Source organism: Barbus barbus (genome assembly GCF_936440315.1).
Source record: "Barbus barbus genome assembly, chromosome: 21".
Classification (NCBI taxonomy): Eukaryota; Metazoa; Chordata; class Actinopteri; order Cypriniformes; family Cyprinidae; genus Barbus; species Barbus barbus.
This window is the reverse complement of record NC_136749.1, coordinates 2,792,857-2,814,538: the sequence shown is the minus strand read 5'-3', so window position 1 is coordinate 2,814,538 and position 21,682 is coordinate 2,792,857.

Below are 21,682 nucleotides of genomic sequence, written 5' to 3'. Positions count from 1 at the left end.
AATGGCCAGTTAGACCGTCCACCTTCAAAGAAGAGCTAAAGGGATAGAGATGCGAGAAAAAGAAGAAAAACAGAAAAAGAAGACGAGACAACGGTCCTGTCTTTTTTGTTTTAATAAATTAGGCTTTTTGGAATGTCCCATAGGAATGAATAGAGAAGTTTCTGTGAACAGTATGATTGAAGGTAAAACATGTTCATTAAATGGTAAAAAATTATTGACATTATTCCTATAAGGGCTAGACAGAAGTGTGAAGTCGCAGCTTTCTTTACTTGGTGTTTTGGTACATTTTTTAAATATAAAGCTTGTGACATATTTGTGTATTTTTCAACCTAGGCCCATTGGAAAAAAAAGTTCCTGTGGCAACATTTCTTCAAAATTGTAGTACATTTTTTTCTGTACATTTTGCAACACTTTAATGTGAAATGTCCAGTGAGTGGCACTAAAAGGAAGTTCAGTTTCAATATCTTGTACTAAAAGGTTAGTGCTTCACTACATTTGAAAATAATATAACTTATTGAAATAAACTAACAAAATCAAAAATGCAACCAAGCTGTTTAAGGTTGTTTCTAGTGGTCTTTGAGCTCTTTTATCAAATTTTGTGAATCACGTATTACAAGACTCGTACCAGAGTTCTTCACATTTCAATGCGGTACCAGGTGTGCAACAGAGCAAGTTTACTACATGTATGTAATGGTTATGTGATGCAAACATCAAAATGTATTCGTTTATAAATCAGGCACTACGGTAAAAGTGTTTTGAGGTCACAACATAGTACTGTGCAAGGAACCAGATGGAAATAAGTCATACTTGATAAAAATCATCGTAATCATTTGTGCAAAAAATAATAAAAATATTTTTTTACTCCCTTTAGTGTTCATTTCTTCACTGAATTGTATGTATAGATACATTTTCAGAGTTTTGCAAAAACATAGTTATTTCCAATGAGCCTATATTGGTATTAGATAATTTCATTCAGAAAAATTAAAGAAAGTGAAAATGAAAATGATGTGACGTGTGGCCAAATATGGTGACCCATACTCGGAATTTGCGCTCTGCATTTATCCCATCCAAAGTGCACACACACAGCAGTTAACACACACACACACCGTGAACACACACCCAGAGCAGTGGGCAGACAATGCTGCAGCGCCTGGGGAGCAGTTGGGGGTTCGGTGCCTTGCTCAAGGGTCTCACCTCAGTCGTGGTATTGAAGGTGGAGAGAGCGCTGGTTATTCACTCCCCCCACCGTCAATTCCTGCCGGACCTGAGACTCCAACCCGCAACTTTCGTGTTATAAGTCCGACTATCTATCCATTAGGCCATGACTGCCCCCAAAGCAAGAGCATATGCTTGTCTTACAAAATGGCAGATGTCCAGTTGCTAAGCCAGAAAGGGTCAATTTACTGTTTTGGGACCACTCTCATAGCACAGACAGTAGAGAAGCGTGTAGTGAAAGTGAAATGAGCAGGCAGGTTTGTTGTGAAAGTACTGTTGTAGTATTGTAGTTTTTCTGTGTCTCTTTTGCTGTGGTTTCTGCCAAGCATGGCCCACTTCCCTGAATGGGGTAGATGACCCGAATGCATAGAGACAACACTGTCTTTGTGTTTGATTGTTGTCCATACATCTCAGGATACAAGATGCACTATGCACACAATCAGTTTTCCATACTGAAAAACATACAAGGCAGTCTTGTATGACAAATCAGATTGTGAAATGGAAGAAAAACAGCTAATCGGTGATCCATGACCAACACATCTGAAATTTGTTTGGGTTGGTAATTATCTTTACAGACTACACATTTCCCCTTTTAACTTCACTTTTTCTCAATTACACACATACTCTCACAAAATAGAGACCTTAAGTGCAGAAGGAAGCCATACAATTCGATAAGCTGAAAGCTCAACGGACCTTGTCACACCTAAACTCTGCCAGATGTGGGTCTGAAGAGATGTGGGAAGAAACGGAGCAAACGCACCAGCCAGGCCTGGGTTCAGGGGCTAAACTAGTAGAGCTGACTTCAAGGTAGGTGGGCTTTCCTCTCTGTGCGGTTCACAGGGGGATAAGAACCAGGTGTGTAAGTATGTGAGTGGTTCCCTTACTACGACACAGTGGATTGTCCAAACTAGAGAACCCAATGAAAAAAAAAAAAAACCTTTCTCCAAATAAAAAAAAAAAAACACGGAAGTTCGGAGACAGAAGAAGGAAAATAATCGGATGTCTTCTGATATGAGATGGATCCACGGCAGCTGCTTACATTGCTCTATGTCCTTAAGCAAGAAAGGAGTGTACTGTGGGAACAAGACCTTAGAGGAGATAGAGATGGAGGGAGAGGCAGATCATCACCAGGCCGGCACAGGAAGAATCACATGACCTGAAGGTCTCCAGAGATCTCTCCCAGATTCACACACATCACATTTGACGCACAACAGCAAAGCCTGCGCTGACATACACACAGCTGCAGGGAACCTTCAAGCTCCAGAGACGATCAACTAAACCCTTATGTCAAAACAGTTATAGAGATCATGCAGTTTCGCATGATCTACAGCAGAGTTTTTGATGACTTTTGAGACGAAAAATTTTGACGTAAACATGTAAACATTGATGTAAATACATGGAAACATTACAATCACTTATTACGCAATTTACTGCATTACAAAGCATGTTTGGTCACCACAAATCACACCACAAATCAAGCAAAGTAAAACAAAACTTTTAACTCTTTCCCCGCCATTGACATAATTTTCCATCTTTCATTATTTTCACTGTGAACAAGCAGAAACAAGCAATTGCATATGTAAGCAGATGAATATGTAAAACAATGCAATCATCAAGCATTAAATAGCATATGAATTAAAACTGCTTAACATTACTGAATAAAATGTCGAACCAGGAAGTGGTTTAGGTGTGAAGCTTTGGATGTGTTGATAGAAGTCATCTACTCCATTTGTGTTTTGCTCATCATTTTGAATCCAATCCAGACGTAATCAAAACTAAATTTTCTCAGTTTGTTTCTTAGCTGGGATGGAAAACTTCAAGAATCTGAGACCATTTTAGGCAACTGAAGAGTGAAGTTTAGTGTCATTAAAAAAAATAAAAAATTTCCTCAAATTTTATTTCCTTTTTGAAAACTGCCAAGAAAATAAAGGTGGATGTAAAATGTAGGGGTTTTAAAGAGAACATGGACTAAGTAACTAAATAACTAATCTATCTATTTATCTATCGCTTGATTGATCGCTTGATTGATTGATTGATTGATTGATTGATTGATTGATTGATTGATTGATTGATTGATTGATTGATTGATTGATTGATTGATTGATTGATGTAACAGGCAAACCACTATATCTAGTTTTTGGAATAGAGTTTTTGAAAGGGAAGCAGTGTCAGCTATCACATTCAATTTAAAGCAAAGTTTCATTAATGCTTAGAATTGTATGGCCTACAAATGATTCTGTGTACTTGAATGGCCGATGATAAGGAGAGGGCTGTATAAATACTTCAATAAGCCAATCATATGGAAGCCATAAAATGCATGAAAGCCTGCAGACATAGTTGATGTTCAAACCGAACATGAGAATGTTAAAGAAATTGCTGATCTCCAGGGATTTTCACTTTCAACGGTCTCTACACTTTACAGAAAATGGTGTGAAATTCAACAAACATTCTGGAAGAGGTGGTTCTGTGAGTGAAAACACCTTGTTAGTGAGAAATGCCAGAGGAGGATGGCCAGACTGGTTCAAGCTGGCAGGGAGAGAGAAAGTAACTGAAATAACTACGTTACAAAAAGTTTCACGGTTGAAGCAAAATACTAGAGCTTTCGTGGGCTTCGTTGCATAGGACGTGCACTGTGAGAAAAGTGTGCTTTGCTTGACTGAGTGCGGTTTCATCCACCAGTGTTTTTTCCTTCCAAATGCTCTATGAAGAGAATTTATGCCATTTGAAGGGCAGTATCAATTTAATGCACAAAACACACTTACTCTCAAAATGCTTTTATGATGTGAAATTAGTATAAAAAGTCAGTTATACCTTTATATTTGATTTGAAGCTTTATATTTAGTTAATAATTCTTAACATAAATAATTTAGATTAATTATTATTTCTAATATTTTAAAAAGTATAAAAAAGTAGATCAAGAATCATTATAGAATTGAATCATGATTCATAGAATCTGAATCAGATTGAATTGCAAGGTGCCTAAAGGGACCCAGCCCTAATAAAAATTACGAGTAATGTGGTCTCAATGAAAATTCCAACAACTTTCAACATTTGGTTTACCAGTTAGACCAGCATCACACCATCATAAACCAGCATGGGGATTAATGCTGATCTAAGCAGGCCTTTTCATCAACGTTGTTAGCAAAAACACAAATTTTTCCACATGTAACAAACTTATTATCCAAGACAGTGTAATTGAATTTCCAACAGATGTCCCGCACTGTTAATGTAGTTGGCATTGCTCCCCTGTGAAGATTTGCCAGAAGGAGATATTACAGACAGAACATGTGCTAGCAGAGGAGAGGCTGGAAGAAGGAGTGACAATAGTAAAGCATATGTGTGAGAAAGAGAGCGATAGTCACAACTCCAACACAACTTGCTGCCAGCATTCTGCAAACAACAGCAAATCAACCTTCTTAGTGGGAAATCACATTTACCCTGTGATAGTGCCAGAGTGTCTTATTCTTATCATTCTTATCACAGATTAGCTGTGAGAGCAAGAACTTCACCTTTGCATTGGCTGTTGACATCTTTTCCATTTAGAAATTAGCTAAATATATTTTGATTTACAACCATGTCTGTCCAATGTGTGAATGACTGATTCAGACTGGTTTTCCCCAAACAAAGCTATTATACTGTATGACTTCAGAAGACTGTATAACACACAAGTCTTAGGAACAAAGATACTTTTGCTTGCTTTTTGAAGCTTTCAAGGTTTAGTTCCCAGAACAGACAGACCAGAGTAATCTTCTAAATGTTTTATTTTGTGTTGCATGGAAGAAAGCAAGTCATACGGGTTTAGAACAAGATGACAGATTTTTGTTGGGGTGCATTATTCAATTAAGGAATAAATTTATAATTTCATCGTATTTGAATCTTACCTCTGTTAAATATTTTCAGCTTGAGACTGGCTTTTATTTTTAAATGCCTCTAACTGATCTGAGCCTTGTAAATTCAGTAAATTCAGCCACTGTCTACGAGTGTCCCACTTTGTCTCATGGTTTGCAGTACAGATGTTTTTTTTCTTTTTTTTTTTTTTTCTTAACAATATTGTATTTTTTAAAAGTTTCGATTAACATATTTAAACTTTTTTTTTAATTATCCAATTGTTAAAAGAAACATATTATGAATTTAATTGATTAGACATTGATTAATAAAATTTAATTAAACCATTACAACCAAACTTAGAAAATTGTAAATGACAACACAGTATTTGGAAAAAAAAAAAAATTGGGCGGGACTAAGCCCTAAAACTTTCTTTTTTTTTAAACCTTTGATAAATTGTACAAGTTTTATGATTTCACATTTACATTTACTTTTTTTACATTTGCAATTAATTTACTAAAATTTCATCATTACAATGGAATCCAGAAAAACTCAAATGAAAAACAAATTGGAATTGAGAAAAAAAAAAAAATACAAGGGATTTCATAGGGCACTAATTATGGTTCCTCAGTTTGATGGTGGAGGTAGAAATGCCAAAAAAAGAAAAAGAAAAAAAGATCTTCTAATATTTGGATTCTAAAATCAGGAGAGGTTAACCCAGAGGAGTGAGCAACCACCTTCTAGCCCTCCTCAAGCCTCCCCAGGGTTCTCCAGAAAAGCAGCTGCTTCCTATCTGAGAGAAAGGCATCCAGCCACACTGAGCAAGCCATCTCACTGACAGTAAATCACAATCCTGCAAAGCTTCTCCCATACACTCATACCCCTCTCACAACTCGTAAAACCACTGCTCTACAAAACTGGTGTCATGTGTCCAATATGTTTTCTATTATGATGCACATAACTGTGTCAACCACTGTAAACATTACATCAAATTTGGGAGGCACCAACGGGCACAACCCTCTGAATACACTGGCAAGGTCAAGGCATGTTCCCCAGACGTTGGAGACTGATTGTTCCCCAGATTGTAAGTTCCTTGACTGGGGTCTTGCACTCTTCAATGAAAAAGATCTGAAAAAGGTTCTGCAGAGTCATTGTGTCTGAGATCAGACTGCCCCCTGCTGCTTCACTGCTCAAATGCACCAAAGGGTCTCATCAATATAGCCATTGCTCAACCTCTGAAGCATCTCTCAACCACCCGCTAACTCGTAGACATGGCTTGCTTTCCACTGGTCTCTTTATGCAATCATAATTTTTCTATGGAACTATGGGGCTCTTAAGGCTACGAGTAGTTTGCTCTTTCCAGTCTGCAAAAATCCACTATCCTGTTCCCAGCATCCAAGTCAGAGGGAGGGGAAAATGTTCATATATATTCACAATTCTGCCAATCAAAACATTATCCTCATCACAGTACTTGGACCAGCATTGACAACATGTGGTTTTACTCTATAGGATCAGCTTTGGGTTAGGATTTAGGGTTACAAAGGAGTAGGGGTTAGGATGTAGGTTTGGATATGAGGGTTTTAAATTAGCTGTAGAGATCAGAATTAGTATTTGAAGCTGTGGAAGTACATAGCAACAGATTAGGGTTGCACGATATTATCGGCACGTAATTGGAATCGGCCGATATTAGCATATGAATTAATTATTGATATTGACCTTATTAATGATGTATATTTTGTACAGGCAAGCAGATGAACCCAGAGTACAAACACAATGTGCAAAATTTCACATTAAATGGTTTTCCACAGAAAACCATTAGAAGGAAATCACTAAACCGTTAAGCAGATTGCGTTCATATTCCAGTCTCATCTGCTTGCCTATGTAAACTATGCCTCATTAATATAGAGATTACTGAATTCTATATTCTAATATTACTGTTTTAAATATATTAAGGCACTTTAAATGTTTTTACAATGTTTTGTTGCACTGTTTAATTATTGAAATATTGCCGCGGGTGCTTAATATTGATTGCAAATGGCCAAAAGTTGCATTTTGTTCACATATTGTTTTATTCTTTTGAGAGGTGATCTAAATATTTGCGGCTATGAAACAGATGGAAAATTGACGGGCTTGTTCTGCAGTTCTATTGATGTTTTTCCCCTCCAGGATCGTCGAGCCGGTCACGTGACTGAAAGCTATGAATTGCAAGGCATCAGTCTTGCGGGGAAAAGACAAGCCACATTCTTTCAACACAACAAACCTAATAGCTCATATTAAAGGTCCCATATTGTACACCTTTCTGGAGTTTTATTTTAGGTTTTGATGTCCTTAAGAATATATATTCGCGCTATAAGTACCAAAAACCATCTCAATATACAGGTCCTTCTCAAACAATTAGCATATTGTGATAAAGTTCATTATTTTCTGTAATTTACTGATAAACATTAGACTTTCATATATTTTAGATTCATTACAACACAACTGAAGTAGTTCAAGCCTTTTATTGTTTTAATATGGATGATTTTGGCATACAGCTCATGAAAACCCCAAATTCCTATCTCAAAAAATTAGCATATCATGAAAAGGTTCTCTAAACGAGCTATTAACCTAATCATCTGAATCAACTAATTAACTCTAAACACCTGCAAAAGATTCCTGAGGCTTTTAAAAACTCCCAGCCTGGTTCATTACTCAAAACCGCAATCATGGGTAAGACTGCCGACCTGACTGCTGTCCAGAAGGCCATCATTGACACCCTCAAGCAAGAGGGTAAGACACAGAAAGAAATTTCTGAACGAATAGGCTGTTCCCAGAGTGCTGTATCAAGGCACCTCAGTGGGAAGTCTGTGGGAAGGAAAAAGTGTGGCAGAAAACGCAGCACAACGAGAAGAGGTGACCGGACCCTGAGGAAGATTGTGGAGAAGGACCGATTCCAGACCTTGCGGGACCTGCGGAAGCAGTGGACTGAGTCTGGAGTAGAAACATCCAGAGCCACCGTGTACAGGCGTGTGCAGGAAATGGGCTACAGGTGCCGCATTCCCCAGGTCAAGCCACTTTTGAACCAGAAACAGCGGCAGAAGCGCCTGACCTGGGCTACAGAGAAGCAGCACTGGACTGTTGCTCAGTGGTCCAAAGTACTTTTTTCGGATGAAAGCAAATTTTGCATGTCATTCGGAAATCAAGGTGCCAGAGTCTGGAGGACGACTGGGGAGAGGGAAATGACAAAATGCCTGAAGTCCAGTGTCAAGTACCCACAGTCAGTGATGCTGGTGTTGGTCCACTGTGTTTTATCAAGGGCAGGGTCAATGCAGCTAGCTATCAGGAGATTTTGGAGCACTTCATGCTTCCATCTGCTGAAAAGCTTTATGGAGATGAAGATTTCATTTTTCAGCACGACCTGGCACCTGCTCACAGTGCCAAAACCACTGGTAAATGGTTTACTGACCATGGTATTACTGTGCTCAATTGGCCTGCCAACTCTCCTGACCTGAACCCCATAGAGAATCTGTGGGATATTGTGAAGAGAAAGTTGAGAGACGCAAGACCCAACACTCTGGATGAGCTTAAGGCCGCTATCGAAGCATCCTGGGCCTCCATAACACCTCAGCAGTGCCACAGGCTGATTGCCTCCATGCCACGCCGCATTGAAGCAGTCATTTCTGCAAAAGGATTCCCGACCAAGTATTGAGTGCATAACTGAACATAATTATTTGAAGGTTGACTTTTTTTGTATTAAAAACACTTTTATTTTATTGGTCGGATGAAATATGCTAATTTTTTGAGATAGGAATTTTGGGTTTTCATGAGCTGTATGCCAAAATCATCAATATTAAAACAATAAAAGGCTTGAACTACTTCAGTTGTGTTGTAATGAATCTAAAATATATGAAAGTATAATGTTTATCAGTACATTACAGAAAATAATGAACTTTATCACAATATGCTAATTTTTTGAGAAGGACCTGTATTTGTACAGCTCCTTTCTCATGAGCTCTGATAAAAACAGGTCGAGTTGGCCTGTCTAATTAATATTCATGAGCCTATCTTCTGAATGGCCTGTTGTTTTCTGAGTGACGCACCGCTAGGACCACCACAGGTAGCTAGGGTCATGTAGGGCCGACGTCACAATTTTGTCACAGCGCTAAACTGTAAGCAAAACAAAGGAAAAATTGCCCTGGAGGCGGCTCATTCAAACCAACGCAGATTCGGCTACATAAGGAGCTAATATCATTTTGTTGTGATGTTGGGTGCCAGAATCGATGTAATACAGCTTCAAATTAGAAATTTGATCGCATACCTTGGTGCTGCCGGACAAAAACCTTACAAAAACCTTACGTATACGTATATACACATACAGAGTATACAGAAGGAGCTTGGGATGCCAATAAAACGTCTGTCCCAAGACGTCTTGACTAGGTGGAATTCAATATTTTATATGATGGAAAGTTTGTTCGTGCAGAAGAGGCCACTAGCCGCATATGCTGCTGGATTTGAACTTCCCGCATCTTTGACAGCAAATCAATGGGGAATTCTTGAAAATATGATCACACCACTTGCACTCTTTGAGCAGCTGACCAGCGATATCAGTTCTGCAGAGGCCTCTGCAGCTGATGTAATTCCCGCTGTTATGGCACTGACACGGCTGCTTGGCAAAAGCAGTGACACAGACTGAGGTGTGCAAACAGCCAAAGAAATCTTGCTGAAAGGGGTCAGTGTTCGATTCAGTGGTGTGCAGTGCTAACCATTGTATTTAGTTGCAACCGTGCTTGTTGACCGATACAAAGAACAGTATTTTGACGAGGATAAGAAGATGTGTACCTGGGACCTGCTGCTTAAAGTCGTGGATGAAATGATTGGCAGTGAAGATCAACAAGATGTCAGCAAAGACGGTGCGCCAGAGAAGACACGAACAGGATCGCTGCTGGACATGTATGAAGAAATTTTGGAGGAAAATGTCTTGTTGGAGGAGCAAATCAGCACCGAGACCTCCTCTCAGGTTCATATTCTTTCCGACAAATAAGATTAAAAAAAAAGAACACAAGCTAAAAAAAAAAAAAAGAATTTTTTTTTTGCTCATTTGTAGGTGAGCGCATACCTAGCTGAAGCCACAATTCACCCAGAAAGACAGTCCATTGGAATACTGGGAATCCAACCAGGCCCGTTTCCCCGCTGTTGCACATGTAGCACGCAGATACCTCAGCACGCCCTGCACAACCGTTGAAAGCAAACAGTTGTTTAGCCCAGTCTCCAAGATAATAGATGAAAAATGAAATTGTGTTTATGGCGAAAAAGCAGTAATGCAGATTTTTGTTCAGAGAAATCTGCCCCAGCTTAATAAGGAATAGGCCAAAGTGGCGGTTCTGTAACATCGGTCGTTGGTTTCAGTTTTAACAGCCACAGTATGCTCCTATATTTTATATTAATTTAATGTTCTTAGAGTAATTTTTTACAGTGTAAATTTAAAATACAGCTTAAATTGCTGTTGTTGATCTAGTTTAAGTCATTGGCTAAGAGATCTCATTGTTCCAATTTAAACATTAAATCCAAAATGCCATGTTTCAGATCTTGCTCAGCACTTTCCTAATTTTTCAGTGAATTAATACAACTGTACTGTTGCCAATACATTTTAGGCTGAATTGTGAGTTTGTTCCGTCTTCCTCTGCAATAGATAGGTTATTATGATCAAGGTAAATTAAAAGAATAATCCCCAAGAAGCCATATAGTTAACAGTTAATTTAAAACAAGTGAATTGCACTAGGCTATTGTCTCAAATAGAGGCGGAAACAACAGGTAAGTAACACAACGGAATATGTATTTTGTCGTGACGTATTGTCAAGTATGGTGACCCATACTCGAAATTGGTGCTCTGCGTTTAACCCATCCAAGTGCACACACACAGCAGTGAGTAGTGAACAAATGCACACACACACACACACACACACACACACCGTGAACACACACCCGGAGCAGTGGGCAGCCATGCTGCAGCGCCCGGGGAGCAGTTGGGGGTTCGGTGCCTTGCTCAAGGGCACCTCAGTCGTGGTATTGAGGGTGGAGAGAGCGCTGGACATTCCCTCCCCCCACCTACAATTCCTGCCGGCCGGGGGCTCGAACTCGCAACCTTTTGATTACGAGTCCGACTCTCTAACCATTAGGCCACGACTTCCCAAGTATTGACTTGAATGAGGAGAGTGAGGAGCTGGTGAGTATCTTGTGATTTGTCTAGATCTGGAGATCTGTGTGAGAACTGATATCCTTATCATTCACAGGGGAGTGGAATCCGTGTGCTCGGGAGAGCAGAAGTCCACGCTGGAGAATCACAGGGGAATCGCTGGAGTAACAGGAGTCCAGGAACATTCGCTGGAGATTCTATGAGATTCTAAACACAGGTAAGTGCATACAGAGTCAGGTACCGTTCGTTATGCTGAACGATGAGTGTCAGAGAGAGTGTGGAGTTTATAGGAGTGCTGATGAGGGTCCATAGGTGCAGGTGATCAAAACTCAGGTGACTGGGATCTGGTGATTGCTGATGATGGTGGGGACTGTGGCTGTGACTCTCTGACAGCTATGTCAAATATTCTTTCTTGTTTACACAACTTGATTTCATATTTTCTTTTATCACGTAACATTGTTCATTAAAAAATTATATATATTTTTTGATGTTGCCTGTCTGATATTCTAAAAACATAAAAAGTATAAGTATTTCTGATGGTTTATTTGTATACTAAATAGTCTTAATACATAAAAATCGCAAACACGACACTTGTAAATAATTTTATACATACAATTTAACAATTGATAGCTGTTTTTAAAAGGATGAGAAAAAATGCAGCGTCTTGAATATCTATTTACCGTCTTTACAGCTCCTTTGAATAGTAGGCTAACATAAAACGAAAAGCAATAACATAGTTACTTTATTTTCTAATTAAGCAGTAAAAGATGTTATTAAAGCATGTCTGTCTTGGTTTAATGAAGCTATAACGAATAAAAATCAAAAACATGACACTTGTAAATAAATATTTAAAAAATACAATTTATTAATAATATTCTAAATATTTTATTCTAAACAGGATTATAAAAAATAAAGCTGGAAATGGAAAATAAAGCTGAATTCAAAGAGCTCTTAAAGAATTGTACAATGGTAATCTGAGGATGAAAGGAGCATCCACGGACTGAATGCACCCATGTTGACGGCTCTGTTGCGGTACAGCATTTAAAATGTTGGTAACACTTTAGAAAATGGAACACTTATTAACTATTCACTATGACTTTTCCCTCCATAAACTCCTAATTTGCTGCTTATTAATAGTTATCAAGGTAGTTGTTAAGTTTAGGTATTGGGTAGGATTAGGGATGTAGAATAAGGCATTAATGTATGCTTAATTACTACTAATAAATGGCTAATATTCTATTAATATGCATGCTAATTAGCAACTAGTTCCCTAAAATAAAGTGTTACCAAAATGTTTAATACATAAAATATCAGATATATATATATATATATATATATATATATATATATATATATATATATATATATATATATATATATATATATAATATATATAATTCCATCTGTCTCTAAAATTCATTAAGGACTGATTCAGTGTTATTTTTAAAGTTAATTTGAATAGTGTTCTCTCCTTAAAATGAACATTATTAATTGTTATTTTATTTCATTTGAATCCATGCCCTTTAAAAAAAAAAAAGACTTAGGACTCTGAAACTGAAACAAACAAACAATAAATACATAAACAAATCTAGTTTATGCTTTTAAAAAAATTGATTCCAGTACATAAGATGAAAAATGAAATATATGTAGACTTATATCAATATCGGTATCAGATATCGGTCAAAATTAGTTGACATATATCGGCATATCAGATTTCGGCTAAAATCCAATACCGTGCATCCCTACAACAGATGTTTTCTTCAGTAATGTGATGTACATTTGAGTGAAACATTACTGAAAAATACAAAATGTAGGATGGCGATGTGGTTTTACCAACTGGTTCTTGATTAGATTGAGGCATCTTAAAGGGGACATCAGATGCAAAATTAATTTTTTTATGGTGTTTGAACTTAAATGTGTGTTGGCAGTGTGTGTACACAACCACACTATAATGATAAAAATCCAGCCAGTGCCACAAATCTCCACAAATAATAAGCACTTTCTCAGATCAAGCCATTCCCAGATTCTTGGCAGAGTGACATAGTTCTGCACAGGACCCTCCCGTGATTGTTGATTGACACTGGTGTTTTACCTTAAACCTTCCCTGAGTGAGGTGTGAACAGTCCGTCATTGTTTCGATGCCGGAGCAGGTGTAGACAAGAATGTCTCCTAAGCGATTGAGGTGTTTTGTTGTTGTTGTCGTCATTTACTCCCAACATCTGAGCCGCTGAAGACGCAATGGATTACGTATGTTTTTGAAGGGAATGCGCCTCGATCTACCTAAATGCTTCTATGTTCGTGCAAATCATTTGTGATCCAGCTTCACATCCAGAAGAAGTGAGTATAAGTTTTTTTTAATGAATCTTTGCAAATCGCCTTTCCTAATAATGTGCTAGTTAGCAAGTTCCACGGCGAATTCGGCTTAAGTTTGCAGTCTCATGAGAACTGCTCGTCAGCCCACGGAAGAGAGGGGTGGGGTGGCTCATTAGCATTTAAAGGGACATGCACTGAAATAGCTTGCTGTGAACAGATCTGTTTTTAAAAAGATAATAAAGTGTTGTTTTACACTACCATTGAGAATTTCTAACCAAAGTATGTTAGAGACTTTTCATTAAGACCAATGAATCCCACTAACTTGGGGAAATTAGGCATCTGATGTCCCCTTAATGCAAGCTTGCAGTTGATTGTGAGATAGAAATTTAGCATGAAGGGCAATTAAAGGGGTCATATGATGCGATTTCTTGTTTTCCTTTTCTTTAGTGTGTTATGTAGCTGTTTGTGCATGTATAAGATCTGCAGAGTCACAAAGCTCAAAGTCTCCAAAAGGGTTTATTCTATCTAAAAGAGAAGGCAGATCCAGACCAGGCTAAAATGCCTCATTCAAACACACCCTCACATGTCTACGTCAAGATGTGGAAATATTTGCATAATGCCACCCAAATGTGCACGAAGAAAGAAGGCGTAGTTTCAGTAACTAGAGTAGTGTTGATGCAGCCACGTAACATATTCTGTTACGCCAAATACACAAAATAATGATCTTTAAAATAGCATCATATGACCCCTTTAAGACTTTGTTTTCATGACATTATTTATTTTTCTTCCCTAATCCTTTCAGGTGTCAAGCTGCTATATAATACAGCACTGTGTCAATCCTACCACTGCATTTGTATTTGTCTTCTATTTCAGGAATTGGTAACACTTCAGTTTTCGGACCAATTCCCACTACTAACCGGCATGCATATTACTAGCATACTGGCTGTTTATTAGTACTTTTAAAGCACATATTAATATTTATTCTGCCTGACCGTATTTTAGATCCCTTAATCCTTAAACCCCAACAACTACCTTACTAACTATTAATAAGCAGCAAATTAGGAGTTTACTGAGGCAATAGTTAGTTAGTTAGTAAGAATTGGTCCTCAAACAAATGTGACCCAGAAATTGTATTGGCTAGAAATTGGCTTCTTCTTTTCTCTAAATCCTTGAATGTGACTGAATCTATCACCAGGAAAGCCTTTTGAATGTGGTAAAAATCAGGCCTTTTAAACATTTTCAGTTGACCCACTTTACATAAAATTTAGTCTAGAGATCTAGAGATCATCTAGAGATAAACCTTACCAAGAGTTATGAAAAGAATTAGGATTTTGGTCAGTTCACTTAGTAATTTGGCAGATAGGAGTCATGAATGTGGCCTGCCATCCCTAATGACCTACATATTGTTAGCATAATATCCAGTCTTCGACATCTCATGGACACAAGGACAATCTGAGGACACAGCATCCACAGGATCCATTCTTTCTTTCTGTTGTGGTCATTTTGTCAACTCTTCCATCTGCTTAGACTCTTACGATTGTTGCTCACAGCTATATTTACATTTTTGTTAGGGTTAGTTGGGTTGAGGGTCAGAGTTTAGTCGGTCAATGATGACTACTTCTCAACTGAAGCAGTTGAAGAGGACAGTCTGCCGCTCTGGGATGCTCTGAAGATGATGAGAGTCAACTGAAGCACAACAGACACGAAGCAGCTGTTTGCATTCATGTTCATTTCCTCATAGGAGGAACGCAGCAGCCATAAAAGCACTGAAGAATGTCCATCAGCTCCACCCTGCCTATTCCTGCACACTCACTCCCTCAGCCCCAGCATGCAAGGAGACTTAACTTTGCTATGTGCACACATGCAAGTCACACATCTGGTGTCCATTCATGGCCTCATTGGTGTAGAAAAAATATATGGTTTATCACTAAGATGGATGCAAAAGTCAACAGTCCACTTTATCTGGCAACCATCACATTTCCACTTAGCACTTGGTCTTTAATAAATCCACAGTGTGACGGGATTAGTGAGATGATGTCTTTTCAGTGATGAAAGCTGCTACAACTTTTTCAGTTATTCCATCCATCATGTAATACTTAAGTTACATAATAGATCTCCTCCTTCCTCTAGAGTCAAGAAAAGGAAGTCTGAGGACCAAAACTAACATTTTACACTGACAGAAAACAGAGTATTTATTAGCAGAACATATAACAACAGATACAATTTCAAAGGCTTCTGCACGCCTTATTTAAGGCCTGTAGCCTGTGTGTAATAGTAGACTAATAGCCTTGTAACTGTGTTATATGTGTTCTGCTGGGCGAATGCAGCACTGCAAGGGTAAAACACATACAATTTGTCATGTGCTTTTTGTAGAAAAATTATTCTTTGATCCACCATATTGCAGATGGTGAACATGAAGCTACAACTAAGGCCGCATTTACACTGCTCAATTCCAATTAATTGACTATACCCTTTTTTTTAAGTAACACAATTAGTTGCCTTTCATGGAGTAACGCAATATTGTAATGCATTACTTTTAAAGGTAACTTTCCCCAACACTGCACAACTGACCCATGTCACGGTGCACACACGAGGAGGAAACAGGAACGCGCAGACGAGGACGTAAACTCAAATAATAGTCTTTAATGAAGACATCAGGACAAGACATGGCAGGACAAGGCAAGGCTTACAGAAAGGAAACACTGGGGTAACGAGTAGACCAGACGAAATCAAACTGAACAGACAGGACTAATATACAAGGGATAATCATAGACAATTAGACAAACACGGCTGGACAAGAATTAACTAATAATCACATCAGACAAGGACAGGAAACAAACCAAATATGGACACGAGAGGCAGGAACACATGACACACATGACAGAGGACTGACAACACAAGAATAGTCTCTCTCCAAACGCAGGCAATGCTAACTAGAGAAATGAAATCACTGGTGAGTGAAAATTAATCTTATCGAAAGTATGCATGATAAAAGTGCATGAAAATTGATGTAAAGTAAAAAAGGTGGATGATGCAATCTCTCCTTTAAATGCAGAGTAAATAGAAGTCTCAAATTTCTAGCATTTTTCTCATAGAGGTTTAGAAAGTCAAAATATAAACTTGGCATTTATCATAACATTTTCCAAGACCAAGTAATCTGAGTAATGTAATTAATGTTCATTTGACAGTTCTCTATATCAACAATTGTCTGATTTGAGCTCTTGTGAGCTATGGAAGAGCAATAAAACTATGACTAGCCTCATAAACTATTTGTCATGCTTTTTAGGGATGTGTAAGAGCCCATGTATCGCCTCAGATGTGACACACAGCTACCACACAAATGCCTGAGAGCACTGATGGCTAGATTGCATGAGAGTGTTCCTCTACTGTAGCAGAAAGTATTGGCCATGCAGAAGAATATCAGCTTAAACTCCAAAGCCACTCAGCATGATAATTCTGACGTAATTTCCAGAACATTCTCATTTCATTCATTCTGCTCGTAATTATTCATTTGAGCAGAGCTGCTGGCCTGAAAAGAGGAACACAAGCTGCTGCCAGAGTCAGGGATGTGTGCTAATTTGCTAACTTGTGTGCTAATTTGTCCTTTAAAACAGCAGTTGGGGGAATATAACTGGCTGTAAATTTGCAAAGTTTGCATGGAACTCAGGCATACCATAACATCATGTGACCAATAATGCGGGAATGTTGTCAAACACTGCTGAATGGGTGGCCGCGGCTTCATTATGCGACTAGCGATGCACCATGCATGCAATTAACACAAACCTCTCTCTCCCCCTCCCTGGTTTTTCGTCCCCTTCTTGGGCAAAGATAAAGAGAGCTATGTGTGCATCTGTGCGGTAGTACATTTGTGTTTGTGAGGCAGCAAACAAAGGCATCAGGCAGTTACTATGGGGTGATGCTGGCACACAGGGCGACAGAGAGAGGCATAGTGTGGGATACAAACACTTGTTCAGAAAGGATCGAGAGAGAGAGTTGGAGAGGGAAGAATGAGAGATGGACGAAAGAGGAGGGGGCTCTGGAGGGGATGCTGCCAGTCGGCACGTACGCCCCAGCCTCAGGGAGCGGTCCTGGCAAAGTCTCACGGCACTTGCGTACAGCGGCCACCCCGCACCGTGTCATAGAAGGGCAAGAATGTTCATTGTGCCCAATATGAATGTAATCATTCAGTCTTACCCCGGTTGGGAACTTCAAGTCGATTAAGAAAGTCCATTTCAATGGGCTTTTTCTGGAATTCTTGCACTTGGCTTTAATGTATTCCCCAGTTCATTACACATGAGTAGAGTGTCCTTCAGCACAGCTATTTTGTCTCCTCAATAATGACAGCCCCTTTAAATGCATCTCTAGTTGAGATTGAGAATGGAACCACTGTGTCATTAAAGGGAATAACTTACAAAAGGACATTGCCAGCATGATACCTTCACCTTGACAAAGTCAGCACCAGAAGGACACTAAACCATCCTGGCTAGACTATCACAAGTGATGTCACCGTCTGGTAACAACAACAGAAACTATCCCCTTGAAATCCGATTACGAGAGGTCACAGGAGACGCATTTGAGTCACATCGCTCAGATGACCTGAGATGGATCTTAATAACAGGAGTGAGCCTTTGTCTCAACCTAGACGCATTGGAGATATGCCTACATTTCTGTAAAACCTGAAATATAACCTGTTCCGGTTATATTTCCTGCATTTTTCAGGAGATGTTCACAAGAGGCACTATAAGAAATATTTTTTTTTCTCCACTGCAGATGCAGGCTTACTAAACAGCCCAATGTCATGAAAAAAAGTGCCCATGGGTAAAAAATTTCTTGCAAAATTATATTGTGCTGCTTGTAGCAAGTTTCACAGGAATTTCAAAATGAAATGTCCAATGAGTGGCACTTCAAAAAATACTGTATAACCTACACGAAACCTAACTGATAGTGTTAACAAAAGCAAACATGAGATTACAAAACGAAAATACCTTTGCTGAAGCAACCATGTTGTTTTAGTTTCCTTCCACAAGGCTTTGGGCTCTTTCATGGAGTGCCATAACTCTTGCATTATAGGACTCGTACCCAAGCACTCTGCATTGCAAGTGCAGTGCTGTACCAGGTGAGCTACCGAGCATGTTTACTAGAGCAGCAAAGCCACACATATAAAGAAAATTACGTAATGCAAAGAGTAAAATGTATTTGTTTGCAAATAGCGCACCGTGGTAAAACTGTTTACATGTCATAGCATAGTATTGTGTAAAGAATTGTGTGAAAATTATTTGATAATCGGACCCCAAAAATCATAAATTGTGTAAAAAAAAAAAAAAAAAAAAAAAAAAAAAAAAAAAAAAAAAAAAAAAAAAAAGGAACAAAAGCTGTTGGTGTTTTACTGCCTCCAGTGTTCGTTTCACCCGGAAACTGGAGTGAAATGTATGTACAGGTACATTTTTGTGGCTTCCAATGAGCCTTGGTTGCTTTGTCTTTTCTTTCACTAAGCTAAGAGTAAGATTATACTAGCCAGACAAGCCTTGACATCCTTTTTAGGATCATGTAACAGACCTCTGAGGACTCTTTTTAGGTCTCTTGACTGCTGGCCCTCTTGTTGTGTAAACGTCTTACTGGAGTTTTTTGGAAAGGGTTTCCAAAAGTGTATTTCCTAAATTTAAGCGCCCCATCTACAAGCAATCTAACTCACAATTTTTTTTTCATGATGGCGTGATACTATCAGGTCATGTGGGTTGAAGGTTTCACCCCCATTTCTTTCTCACCCTGACATTAAAACTAACATTGTCCCATTGTTCTACATGGCTTGCTGTGAAATGCCAAGGAATCTCTATTCGGTCAACCCAAATTCCGTCTAATTCAGCTAATGCCCATAGCATTGGACTTTTGGTAGTGTAGTACCATTTGAATATCAAAGCCCATGAAAAGACGAACAGACACTATAGCTCTGTTCCAAAACCCAGTGAGCTCCCTCACTGTCTACTGGCAACATAGGCAAGCTGCCTTCTCTGGCAGCATCTTAATAGAAAAAGGTAGCTCATAAGTGATTGATTTGAAACGCTCTGCATAAGCAGGAGCTCCAGTGCTCCTAATGTGAAACAAGTAGACTTACTCAAGGTGAAGTTCTTTTTTTGTTCTTTGCTTGCGGGTAAAAATAAGTTTATACCGTGCGCTTTGCTCTTAATAACAAAATAAACATGGAACATAAGCGATTAAGGAAACAGCAGCTAAGAAAGCATCTGATCATACAGTAGCAATGCCACTACAGTAGAGTCACGTCATTTTGTTTATATAGCACTTCACATAAGAGATTACTTTAAGGCAAGCAGTATTAAACATTAAAAAAACAAGTGTCAGTGTTGCTTTCTATTAGAATTACAATTTCTACTATAAAACAGTTCTCCACTATGTTCATGTTTTTACTCCAAGATGACCTCAATGGACTGAACAGAAAAATTTAACTAGAGAAGAAATGACGTAAAGCTATTACATAATCGCTACGAATCAATTGTCATTCACAGGTGTTCACCAGCTGGAGCAAACATTTCCAGAAAGTTAACTTTGGCAACTCCAAAAAACAAAAACACCAAACAAACTATGTTTTGCCTTGATTCTGTTCAAAATGATGGTACACTACTTCATTCTTTGATTTTGCTTGAAGTATTTTGGGGCCTTTACAATTAATTTCAGTGCGAGAGGAACATCATGATACATGATTAAATTATATACAGTATATATATATATATATATATATATATATATATATATATATACACACACACAGACAGTGTGGACAAAATAGTTTATAATTAAATAATTTTTATAAAAAAAAAAATTTCAGTATTAACCTGTTAACCCGCATCGGCCCGCGGGCGGGCCGGAAGGGCGTGGTCGGGCGTGGTCGGACTTTTTATTACCTTTGTTTTAGAACAATATTCAATCAATTATCATTAACTATATATCATTTGAAAGCTAAAACACTCAAGATTAACGATGTGAGCTTGTTTTTGAAATCAATACACCAGAGAGGAAAGGGTTAACAGAAATGCTGAAAGACCGGCCATTTAAAATGAACAAAGCGAACCGCAGTACTCACGTTTGATCGCCAATAGCGCTGGTCAGCTCAGACTATTCCAAGACACACCAGCATACATTTCAAGAGAAGGGTCCACTCTTCAAAATGCATCCACTTTTTAATCCAAAACAACGAAAAAATAGGGGAAAACACGATAGATCCTCCTTTGTTTACATAAGCGATTCGAGTTATAGTTATCGATAGCGTCCATTTTCCAATAAATATCGATTATAATTCGTATTCCAGCTTTGAAACGCCATCTATTTCCAGCAGAATCGTCTCTTCCGAGTAAGAATAGCCCTCCCTCGTCTCTCTCCTTCAATCGCAGGAGCTGTTATAACCCGGGACAGTAAGCGCGTCCGTGAATGGGTCAGCGAGGTGTCAATCCGGACACATCACAATAGGGGTGTTTGAACCCAGCCAATGCCTCGCCAGCACAGTTTTGATGGATGGAAGTGTTAGCCAACCACAAGGACGTTTAAAGTGATTGACAGTTTGAATAGTTTACGTAAGATTGTTTAGAGAATAGCTCGGCGTATTGTCCGTGTGTTTTCGTGCGCTCTCGGGTTACGCATGAAGCGTACACATAATGGCGTCGCGGCGCTACACAGACTGGCTATCAGCGAACAGATGTTGTCCAAAGCTCACATCTGAATCTCTCCATCGTGGATCTTCGACTTGAGAAGTGTTTCTGTGGCGTTTGGTGGTGTTTTGGAGGACGTGGGGAGAAAAATGGCTAATTTAGTAGCCGAATACGCGCTGAGATCGCTGGGAAGCGTGGATAGCATTAGCACGTAAGTGTCTCCACCCTCCTCTTGAATGTTTATGTGTCTTTATCATGTATTTGCAGCTTTTGTTTCATGTTAGCTGTTTTAGATTCTAAAAATGACAACGGAGAGGGATAATATGAGGGGATTACATGAGTTTTGTTCGTGTGGGTGGGTGGGTGTGTTTGTTTGTGGGTATGTCCCGGTTATTGTGTGTGTGTGCGCGCGTGTGTGTGTGTGTGTGTGTGTACAAAATGTAAACAGTGTTGCAAGTTTGATTTGTTTTGCTTACACACTTTCTCACTCTTTTTCTCT